The sequence below is a fragment of the Phodopus roborovskii genome, unplaced genomic scaffold (assembly GCF_943737965.1).
Source record: "Phodopus roborovskii unplaced genomic scaffold, PHOROB, whole genome shotgun sequence".
Taxonomy (NCBI): domain Eukaryota; kingdom Metazoa; phylum Chordata; class Mammalia; order Rodentia; family Cricetidae; genus Phodopus; species Phodopus roborovskii.
Genome location: NW_026126645.1, coordinates 2498631 through 2511084, shown reverse-complemented (window position 1 = coordinate 2511084; position 12454 = coordinate 2498631). Strand labels below are relative to the sequence as shown.

The window sequence follows — 12454 nt, the reverse complement described above, 5'->3', positions numbered from 1 at the left end:
AGGCACATAATGAGATGCACAAACATACATACAGGCAAAGCACCCATTACACATAAAAAAAAATAATAGTAAGATTTGTTTATTAAAAAGAAACAAATTTAAAAAGTCCTATTAACTCTACTTAACACCTAATAATACGTCTATTAATTCTGAGGAGATCATGTCACTGTCTAATTTATAAACTTTCAATGACTCCCAAAAGTTGACAAGGTCAAGCCTAAATTCCTCAAATCAACTACTGATGGTGTTCACTACCAAACTGGTTATTAATATTACCTCCTCATAGTCCATAGCAATAACAGACAGGTCTTGTCAGGTCTATCAGTCATACAAGTTTACCCCAATCTCAGTATCTTTGGTTTGCATTGCCCCAGTCTGAAAACCATCCTCTTCCTTAGGCCAATTCAAATCCATCTTGTTGTACTTGGTCTAACTGCCTTCATGAAGTCCTCAGACTACACTTAGTAAACTACAAACTTGTTTCCAGATAAGCCAGCAACAGAACAGACTTTAGTCACTACACTCAATAGACTTTCAAAAGACTCAAATGTACATTTTCCCCAAGGGGAATTGTGCAGTATTTAAAACTGTTTCCCTCTAAGATACCTTTTTCTCTTATCTGCTTTTAATGTTCCATCTTTTATAGTGATATTAGATGCATCTCATCTTCATGTTCTTATTTAGAAAAATATGCTCTTGAAATGAGGCTGGTTTTTGAACCACTAGTCTATATACCTCATTTTGGTTTTTATATACAGCTCAATGCAGTTAAAGAACTGTTTCAAAACTAAACACTGTCTCCCCAGTTAGACTTTTAAGAGACATGTATAGTATTTCTTTCATCTTTTTGTCTGATACTAACTATTCCTGGGTATTATAAACAAATCAGATATATGTAAATCCTGGCTTTTAAAATGTGACAATAGACAAAACCATAAGTGAAGTCAGTTCAGTGTTCTCATCTTCTCTCCTCCCCTGAACACAAACTCACATTTCTACATTATTCCTGTTTCCTCATAAGATCACTTAACTGCACTCCATTAACTTTTATTTATGACCTAATTTTTTTTTTATCCTTGGTTTCTTTAGCATCTCCTCAGTCTCTCTTTCTGATCCTTTAGCTGTGTTACTACTTCCCATCAATTTTAAAATCACATTTCTTTTCACAATGGGGACTGAACATCAGCTATGATATGCACATACTCCACACAGCACCATATCATGTGTGTGTGTGTTCATGCCTGTCTTAGAGTTACCTCTGCTGTGATGAAATACCATGACCAAAGGTAACTTGAGGAGGAAAGGGTTTATTTCTCTTATATACCCTGAATCATAGTCTACTGAGGGAAACTAACACAGGAATTTAAACCTGGTGGGAACCTAGGGGCATGAACCATGGAAGAGTGCTGCTTACTGACTTGCTCCTTCTTCATGGCTTGCTCAGCCTGCTTTCTTATAGAAACCAAGAGCACCAGCTCAAGGGTGCTGCCCTTACATGGGCTGGGTCCTCCCCAATTAAATCACTAAGAAAATGCTCTACAGATTCACCTACAGCCCAATCTTAATGGAGGAATTCCTCAATTAAGGTTCCCTCCTACCAGCTAACTATAGCATGTGTCAAGTTGACATAAAACTAGCCAAGGGGGGGGGGGGGGAGAGACAGAGAAAATGTTCCTGAGAAATCTGACCAAGCATGGGCCTCCAGGATGCTAAACAAGCACTATACAATGAGCTGCCCCTAGTCTCTATTAAAACTTTTATGATTACTTTCAAATTGACTAAAAATCTAACCTCAAAAGTGTTAGTTAACCTCATTATCAGTCAAGTTCCTACAGAAACGACTTTAAAATGTCTAATCTTATGAAATTATATTAAGAATAGCTCATGTTGCTCTAAAAGTAAAAAAAACAAAAACAAAAAAAATTCCCAACAGGGTGATGGTGGTGCCTGTCATTAATGCCAGCACTTGGGAGACACAGCCAAATGGAGTTTGAAGCCAGCCGGGTGTACAAAGTAAGTTCCGGGACAGCCAAGGCTACAGAGAGAAACCCTGTCTTGAAAAACAAAAAGCAAAAACAAATTAAGTATTCCTGCCAGGCATGGTGGATCCCACCTGTAATCAAAGCTGCTTGAACTCCAAAGAAGGAGGATCACAAGTTCAAGGCCCTAACCAAATCCCTTAACCCTAAGTAACATTACATAGACTGAGCAGGCATATTTATAAATTTAGGAATACGTATGTATATATGGATATGTGTATGTAACAATAATTAATGAAAAAAGGAGGCCATGAAATTGAAAAAGAACAAGGAGGAGTATATAGAAGAGTTTGAGGGAAGTGAAGGGGGAAATGTTGTAATTATAACCTCAAAAAATACATGAAAATTTAAATCTAAAATGTATTCTTCCTATCCTTGAGGAGATGACAAGTATTGGGAGACAGAGGCAGGTGTTGATCGTGTTTATTAGGGAGAAATGATCTTTCATGTATACTGTACATGGGTGATAATATTATCTGGTGTTCTGGCTTGAATAGTAGTATTCAAAGTAAAATTAGGACCCTTGCTGGACACTGGCTTCTGGAGCAAACTGACCTTTTGAATCTATAAAGTGAAAACAATATAGTCTATACCAAAGGGTTCATACAAAGAATACTCTGTTGGAGCTGGACAGTGGTGGTGTACATCTTTAATCCCAGCACTCAGAATTCAAGGCCAGCCTGGTCTACAAAACAAAGCAAGTTCCAGGACAGCCAGGGATACACAGAAACTTGTCTCAAAAAACAAACAAAAAAAGATTTGGCCAATAGTAAGCTATAATGCATGCATGTGTGCGTGCGTGTTTGAGAAAGAGTCTCCCAGTCTGGCCCCTAACTCACAAACCTCCTGCCTCAGCCTCCTGTTTGAATTACAGTCCTATGCCACTAGGCTTTCTTAAAACAGACTTCTATTTATCAATTATAAAATGTCTAATAGGGTAATCTGCACTCAAACTGACTCAAAGAATGCATACACTATTATGCCTTTAATACAGAAAGAAAAACTGCCAAGAAAGTTTACCAACAGTTCATAAGATTTATTTAAAGTGCAGCCATGTTTTGCCTGCATTTATGTCTGCGTGAAGATCCCCTATAAATGAAGGTGGACAGTTGTGAGCTGCCGTGGGGGTGCTGGAAATTGAATCTAGGTCCTCTGGAAAAGCAGTCAGTGCTCACTTTCAGTGAGCCCTCTCTCTCCAGCCCCCTCATTTTTAACAGATCTGACTGGTTGAAGATTTTCTCTCTTTTTTTTTTTTTTGGGGGGGGGGGGGTGGGGGTGTTGGGGTGAGGGTATGTATGTTCCTGTGAGTATGTGCACATGTTTCGCCAAGTGGAGGCCAGAGTCCAGCACTCTTTCCTCAATCGCTCATCTTTCTTTTTGGAAATAAATCTCACTATTTGACTATGTAGCTCTTGGTCTGGAACTCAGTATACAAAAAAACTGACCTCAATCTCACAGAGATTAGCTTTCCTCTGTCTCCTGGGTACTAGGATTAATCATGTATATCACATGCCCAGCTCATTTCATTTTTTTGTTTTGTTTTTTATTTCTTGTTTTTTTTTTTTGTTTGTTTGTTTGTTTTTGTTTTGTTTGTGACAGGCTCTCACTGAATCTGCAACTCAACTCATCAATTCAGCTGGCCAATAACCTTCTGGGATCCATCCATCTCCACCACCCCTATGCTGGGGTTAGCTACACATGCTAGATGGGCTTTTACATTGGTGTTGGGGCTCCAACCTCAAATCCTTATGCTTGTACAACAAGCACTTTACCAACATATATCTCTTCAGCTCCTACTTTGGTTTTTTTGTTTTTTTTTTTTATCTGTGTATATGAGTTCTTATGTATGAGTGTGGATATACACATACCACAGCAATGTATGTGCAGGTCAAAGGGCAACCTCAGGTTAAGACCTCATTTTCTACCTTGAGACAAGGTCTCATAATTTACTCCTACATGCTGGATGGCCTGACAGCATCCAGATACTCTCCTATCTCTGCCTCCTATCTTATAGTAGGAGCACTGGAAATTACACATGTATGTTATCATGCTAGGCTTTATATAAGTTCTAGGGATCTGAACTCAGGTTCTCGTGCTTGTGTGACAAATACTTTACCCACTGAGTCCTCTCCTAGCTCTATTTTTGTTTGTCTGAGACATGGCCTTGCCATAAAGTTCAATCTAGTCTTTAAATCATGATCCCCATTTCAGTCTCCACTCCATCCCAGTTTTGAGGTTACAAGCGTCCAAGAGCTCAGAATTTCCTTATCAACAGGACCAATAAAATACTGATCAAAAAAATATTTAAAGCTGGACTCAGTGGCACATGCCTTTAATCCCAGCATTCTGGAGGCAGAGGCAGGTGGGTCTCTGAGTTTAAGGACAGCCTGGTCTACAGAGCTAGTCTGAGTACAGCCAGGACTGCTACAGAGAAACCCTGTGTCAAAAAACCAAATAATAATAATCCAAAGGTTACTCCCTGGTATCTCTTTTCAGCTATCCAATCAGAAGCCTTCTACAAACACAGACCAAGCACCTTTCCTGGTAGAAACTCTGCTTAGTTCTTCACCTGTAATGGTTTCAAAGGAGCTTATGCTTTTTGGCACCAGGACTATACTTCTGTACTTTCTTATGGTAACAGTCTATTATCTGATACACTTGGTGCATTCCTACCTTTTGGATTAAAGGAAATACTATGTAGAATTCTAATTTTTAAAAAAAGAATCCACTAGGGCTGGAGAAATGGCTCAGTGGCTAAGAGCACCAGCTGCTCTTCCAGAGGACCTGAGTTCAATTCCCAGCACCCACATGGTGGCTCACAATCATCTATAACGAGATCTGATGCCCTCTTCTGCCTGATGCCCTCTTCAGTCATGCAGGCATACATGCAAATAGAGCACTCATATACATAAAATACATGAATATTTTTAAAGGATCCATTTAATAAGATATTAAAATTGCTACCTATACATAAGCAGTTTTGATGATGCTCAATCACCAAAAACTCTACTGTGGTAAAGCACAACCATGACTCAGTACTTAGAAAGCAAGGGCACACTGGAGGCCAGCTGGGGGGGGGGGGGGATGCTACTGAAACATCTTAGTGAGTAAAGCTATGAGTTTGGATTCAGGTTCTCAACACCCACATAAAAGTTAAGCATCATCTTCAGAAAGAGAACTTGTCTCAAAAAATAAGGTGGATTATAGAGAAAGGCACCCTATGCCATGTATGACAAACATACAGCACACACACAAAATCACCCTCTACTGAGGACCTACTATGTATGGTGCTCAGTGAAATAATCAGAGGGCTATTAAATAATACAAACAACTTCTGAACAAATTTCTTATCAAATTAGGCAACTAAAATATAAACTAGTATGGGAGCTCAGCAGTTAAGAATGTTAGCTGCTCTTCCAGAAGATTAAAGTATGGCTACCAGTTCTCATGACAGTAAATTCAAAATTGCCTATAATTCTACTCCAAGGGATTTCATACCCATTTCTGACCTCCAAGATCCCTTGCACATAAGTTGCAACACTGACACATAGAAACATTAAAAAAATAAAATAAAAAAATTTAAAGATACACACTAGCTGGTAGCGGTGGCACACACCTTTAATCCCAACACTCAGGAGCTGAAAAGTAAGTGTTTTGTGTGTGTGTGTGTGTAAATTAACCAAAAAAATATGACACGTACTATAAGGTATAAAATTTTTTTGAAAGGGCCAGCAAGATGACAGGTAAAAGTGCCTGCTGTCAAGCCTGGTGACCTGAATTAGATCCCCAAAATCCACATAAAGGTGCATGGAAAGAGTTGACTCCACAACTCCACAAAACTGTCCTTTGACCTCCACACGTGCATATGAGACACACAATAAGCAGTTTGGGTTTTTGTGTTGGGTGTTTTTTTTTTTTTTTTTTTTTTTTGGTAAAAGTTTTGTTTTTGTTGTTGTTGTTGAAAATAACAGCAAAATGAGTACAGGGACTTGCTACTAAGCTTGACGATGTAAATTTGATCTCTAAGACCCAAGGAGAAAAATATACCCCCAAGTTGTTCTCTGGCCTCCATACATATACTGTGGTATACAAACATGTGCATGCACACACATACACAATAAATGTAATTTGTTTTGATTTTTGAGACAGGGTTTCACTATGCAACTCTGGCCATCCTGGAACTCATTATGCAGACCAGGCTGGTCTTGAACTCAAAAGATCCACCTGCCTCTGCCTCCCAAGTACTGCAATGAAAGGTGCACACCACTATACCCAGCTAATAAATTCAATTGTTTAAAAAAAAGGGGGAGGCAGTGGTGGTGCACACCTTTAATCCCAGACTCTGGAGGCAGAGACAAGCAAATCTCTGAGTTCAGGGCCAGCCTGGTCTACAGAGAGTTCCAAGACAGCCAGGGCTATACAGAGAAACCCTATCAAAGGGGAGGGGAGAGGTGGGGGAATATTTTTGGGAAAGCTTTTGATCCAACAAGATATTAGGAGGATTAAGACAAGCAAATATGATTTACATAAGGAATATCAATAATAACAATGCCATACAGAAAAGGTATTTTTTAACTTTTATTACATTTTTATTTATTCACTTCATATACGTGTGTGCATACGTGTATATGTATGCATGTTATGGCACATATATGGAAGTGAAAGGACAACTTGTAAGAATCATTTCTCTCCTTCCACTCCATAGTAGGAAGACAGATAATAATCATGCAAGTAGGTGTATCATTAAGAATTATAATAGAACCAATGAAGAAAAGCAACAGAAGCCAATAATAGGGAATAACGGGAAAGGACTAGCAAGACAGAGTGATGAGAAGTATCTCTGATACTCAACACAAGCTTAGGCATTTGGGGGGCAGAAGCAGGTGGATCTGTATGTTTGATACCATCAAAGAAAGTTCTAGGACAGCCAATGTTACAGGGTAAAACCCTGACTAGGGGTGGGGAGGAGGCTCCTAGAGAAGAGAGGGGATGAAGTCCATATAATAATAAAAGGATAAAAAGAGCTGCTGCTGGACAATCATGAAGACCAGAGATCAGATCCCAACACTAACTTAAAAAGGTTTCACAAATTCCTTTAATTCCAGTTCCAAATGACCAACACCTTTTTTTGGCCTTTGTACAATTCATATGGACAGACGGACAGACACACACACAATTTTCTTTCTCAAATATATACAAAGATAAACAAATCTTTAAAAGGACAAATGCAGGGTCAGCCTGGTTGACAGGAAGTTTAAGTTTAAATCCAGGCAACTTAAACACTGTCCCAAAATAAATACAAGGTGACATCATGTTCAATCCCTAGTATCACAAAAACGAAAAGAAAAAGTATGGTAGGTTTTTAAAGCTTTATGCAAGTTTTTAATAACACATTTTAAATTATGACTTGGTCAGGGCATGGTAGCACCTATCTATAGTTCTATAATTCTAGTACTCAGGCAACTGAAGCAGGAGGCTAGTCATGAGTTCAAGGCCAGCCTGGGATACATAGCAAGTTCAAGGCTAGTCTGGGCTGGAGAGACAGAGTCAGAGAGACAGAGAGGGGAGAAAAGGAGAGAGGGGGAGAGAGAGAGAATTGGCAGAGCACTTACCTAGCATTTGCAAAGCCCTGAGTTTAATCCCCTGCAACACACACACACACTCTCTCTCTCTCTCTCTCTCTCTCTCTCAAATTATTTCCTCAGCTACACAGGGAGTCTGATGCCTGAGCTATAATGAAACCCTGTCTCAAAACTCAAATAAGTAAGACTGTCCAGATAAAATACAAAGAGAAGGGCACCAGCCAAGGATGAAGTTCTTGAATAACAGACTAAAGTGACAGAAATTTTGGATCACATATAAAGGGGAGAAGTGACCCAAACAGTAAATGAATACAAAATACTATACTTAAAGAATAAATGCTGAGTATGGGAAGGGAAATGTGCAATAAAAGGTGAGTTATTAATTCTTTAGCATTGAGGAGGCATCTATAGGAACTAAAAACAAATGAAAACAAAAGCAGCATGCCTACTACATTGCAGCTCTAATTTTGACATGGTATATTCAACTTTGCTCTTTTAAGATACCCAACACACCCGAGTGTAATGAAATAAAGATTGAACCTGCTTGTCCTCAAATACATGGTCTACCCTCACAAGGTCAGCAGTGACTGCTCTGAGCTAAGCTCCCCATATAAAATGAAGATAATAACTACTTCATAACTATGAAGTAAGCTACTATAATTTTCTCCCTACAATCACCCAAAATGTTGAGTAGTCTGAAGGGTATTTTAATTTATTTACTATTTCCTAATAGTATATAGCGAGAAGGCCAACAATTGATGCAAACAAGTTTCTATTCTCAGACAAATTCACAGATAGGAATAGAGAATTGTACAAGAGAAATAAAATGAAAGAGAGAGAAGGGAAAATAATGAAGTAGAAAGGTGGTGGCTTCTAGATTCTAGAAGCTGTGCAAGGAAGGTTTTGTCATTTCCTAATACAGAGAGACTTGAGCTAAAGCAACCTGAGTCAAGTTTGGTGATTCAGAAAAAGTATAAAGAAAAAAAAAAAAAAAAAACCACACATTTTCTACCTAATATATCCTCCCCTTTGTTTAATGTTGGCTAAAATAAATCAGAGATCAGCATTAAGGATAAATTGGTTACAGGTGGGAAAGTGAGACTTTCAACCATTTCACTGCATCCCCACCCTTAAGTACTATGTGGACATTTTATGCTAACTATACATTTTAAGCATGTATTATGTATACAAGCTATATTTCAAAGGAAAACAAAAAGTTATACTTTTTTTTTTTTTTTGAGACAGGGTTTCTCTGTGGCTTTGGAGGCTGTCCTGGAACTAGCTCCACACCAGGCTGGTTTTGAACTCACAGAGATCAGCCTGCCTCTGCCTCCCGAGTGCTGGGATTAAATGCCCAGCTAGTTTTACTCTTAATAAAACTTTACATAGTATTAATTTTAGCAAAAATATATCCTTTGGCCTGGAAGTAACTAAAATCTACTTCCTCCCAAATGTAGTCATCACTTCCTCTCTTATGAGCACCATATTAAATATTTAAGGTTTCCTTATTTCCTACCAAGTTGGCATACAGACTCCCTAGTATTCATTCTGATCTCACAGTATAAAATCTAAGCATAGAGACAGTTGGTAGTGGTGCACACCTTTAGTCCCAGCACTCAGGAGTCAGAGGCAGGTGAATCTCTGTGAGTTTGAGATCAGCCTGGTCTACACAGCTAATTCCAGAGAAACCCTGTCTCAAAGAACCAACAACAAAAAACTAAGCATAGAAACCTCCTAATCTGTTATCAATTCCTTAAAGAAAAGTTTAAAAGAACAAAGTAGTAGTAGTAGTGACTTCACAACACTATACCTCTGTCAAAGCTCAAACTATATGCCTAACATTGATCAATTATATCACATAAAAAGTATACATCAATAACATACATTCATTCAGCAAATAAATTTAATGAGTGTCTGTTACATGCATCAAAATTTATAACAAATCTTCAGGTTGGATTATCTGAGTCCTACAAATAGCATGCTTTACTTAGTTGGTACCGTCCCATAATTGTAACATGAAAAAGTTTGATTTTCTAGATCCTGAATATCACCTCAATGATGGCCTCTACTGTAGGACCATTACATCTTTCTACCAGCCTCTGTTATACAGATGAAATAAATGTATGACCAACTTAGGCAACCACTGTTTTGATACAAATGTTTCCAACATGAGCAAAACATTAAGCACCTACTATATACAGTAGGTATTTTTATATAGTCTTTGAACCAAAACACTATCACGCCTCCAGAGCACACTGACATCACTCTATGGTCCCACAATGACCCACTGGACTGACTCAAAGATCTAGAAATTAAGTTTCTTGTTTCCCAAGGCAGTACACAATTGGAAGTTAATGTGGAGCAAACAGACTCATATCAAATTTCAGAGCTACTTTTTACTAGTTATAGGCATGAACTTGGAAGTCACTTATACATTCTGACCTTCAATTTGCTCAACTAGCACTTCACTGACTTGTTAGACTATATAATATACTTGCCACCTAGCAATAATATTGAGTAGCAACTCAACATTATTTGTTCCCTTTCTTGGTCTTCAGGCTTTAAAAAAAAAAAAAAATCAGAAGGGCTAACAATTCATGTTATAGGAGCTAGAGAGAGAGAGCAAAATGTTCTTCCAGTAGACCAAAGTTCAGCTCCCAGTATACATGTCAGGCAGCCCAGAACCATAACTGCCTTAAGTCCAACTCAGAGGGATCTGGCCTTAGAGAGCCCCTGAACTCATGTGAACATTCCCATACACAGGCGCACAACTAAAAATATTTTTTAAAATCTTTGTTATTAATGGTCAGCTATGAACCTATACTTCCTGCCTTCATAGTCCATCCCTTGCCCATCCCACTGTGTCTACTTTTTCAAACTTTAGTTGCTATGTTTAGAAAAGTGATTTAATTTTAGAAATCTGGAAAATTCTTCTCAGTAAATTGAGCAAAACCTTAATCTGCCCCAAGGGGAAATTCTGCGCAAAACAATTATTTCTAACAAGAGAATAATTTTCTATGGGGGTTACAGAATTTGACCACACAAATGCCACCAAAGCTGTACACAAAGTGACAGAAGGCAATCTGGAACATGCTGCACAGATTTCCCAAAAGGAACTATCCTCCCCTCATCTGGGGTTGCTAAATCTTCCTAGGTGATCTGAATTCTTCCCGGCTCTGTCACTACTCCAGATCCTTAAGCCAGAAGAACCACAGCAGTGGATAAAACGAAATACCCTGAACAAATCCCACTTCTCAAAAATATCCCCCAAATGGTAGAGAGGTCCAGAGTATTTTCTCCTCAATGGACAGAAAAGCCACCACGAGGCGCTCAGAAACACAATCCTTTCCCCCAAGGTCATTCAAGTCAATGAAGAAGGTGCGACGAGAATCTGCAAGCTCCTCGGTGAAGAACACTGCGGAGATTTTTTTTTTTTTTTTTTTTTTTTTTTTTGAGGTGTGTGAAGGGGGATGGGGGGTTGCCTGCTCTCTTCCCCTCTCCCACCCCGAAGTGTGAGCACCCGCCTCGGCATTTCCGAAACAAGCCACAACAAGCTCTGCAGTGTTAGGAAAGGGGCTGACGCGATGAAGAAACAGATGCTCCAAAGCAAGATGGGTCGTCCTCGGCCGGCCGAGGCTCCTGCGAGGTAATTAGCAGAAACCGCAGGCACCTCGGAGAGAGGTCCCCACCGGGCTGCGGACCCCCTCCCCCAGCCCCGCCGCGCCCGGGACGCCGGCTTCCCCTCGCTCGTCGCCTCGCCACCGCAGGCCAAAAGCGGCTCCCGAAACCGCACTTCATTCCTGCGCTTCGGGAAGCCATGGCTCCCTTCCCCGCCGGGCCACGGGGCGGGGTGCGCGCTGCGGAAAGTTCACCGCGGCGGCGGCGGGAGGGGGCCGGCGGCTGCCCGAGTGCCCCTGCAGATTCCACCATTAATTAGTCCTCGGGACTGTCGACTGGCAACTTAAACAAAGCGAATGCCTCGAATTCCTTCCCCGGCCGCGGCGGTCTGGCCGCGAGACGGAGCAGCGCGCCGGCGGGAGCCGCGCGGGCCGAAGCCCGGGCCGACAGCTGCGGGCGCCGCGGGCCTCCCTCTCCGCGTCCCCCGCGCGCCTCGTCCCGCACACCGGCCGCGGCCCTTCCTGTCCGCTCACTTCCTTCCTCCCCGCCCGCCGCCCCGCCGAGCCCGGCTAGGACCCCGACGCCTCCCGGGCCGCGGCGCTCGCCCTCACCCGGCGTCTCCTCAGTCTCCTCAGAAACGTCCCTCCCCCTCCCCGGGAGGAAAAAAAAAACCTCCTGAGTCTCTCCCTCCAACTCCGGCCACACTCTCCCGGGCTGGCCCACCGGAGTCCTCCCCTTCCCGGCTCCGCTTCCACAAGCCGCGCGCACTTCCCACCGCCCCCAGGACACCCCGGCCGAGCCCCCCGGCACACAAGCCGAGCCTTCAGACTGGCCGCCTGGCCGCGCTCCCGCCGCCGCCTCACCTCTGCCGCTCCGGCCCGCGCTCCGCCGCCGAAGGATCCGGCGCTTCGCTCCCAGCGGCCGGCGCCTGCTCAGGCTGCCCCAGACTGACAATGAGGGGCGGGGCCTCGTGTGGCGTCAGCGTTCCGAGGGCGGGCCTGAGTCGAGGCCACGCCTCTTACGCTTTTTTTTTTTTTTTCTTTTTTGCCCTCCCACTTCCAAGCCCAGGGTTTGAACCCAGCCAAGTTTTCATTGCCTTCCTAGCTAGGTGCTGGGCTCCAAGGGAAACCTGACTTAGAAGGCAGAATTGAATGCAAAACGGGCGGTCTCAGAGATGTTGGGAGAGTGAGATCATTCATGCAAAGCGATTAGCCC

The 12454-nt window shown here is 41.8% G+C and overlaps 1 protein-coding gene across 3 annotated transcripts in view; it reads right to left on the bottom strand.

The window, feature by feature from the left end:
* Nucleotides 1-12221, bottom strand: part of Luzp1 (leucine zipper protein 1) — a 71189-nt gene extending 58968 nt beyond the window's left edge. For 2 of the 3 annotated variants that reach the window (XM_051173689.1, XM_051173691.1), the window contains exon 1: nucleotides 12103-12221. The gene's annotated coding sequence lies outside the window, so the exon portion shown is untranslated. The remainder of the gene's footprint in view (nucleotides 1-12102) is intronic. The other variant, XM_051173690.1, reaches the window with a different exon arrangement.
* Nucleotides 12222-12454: the final 233 nt, after the last annotated feature.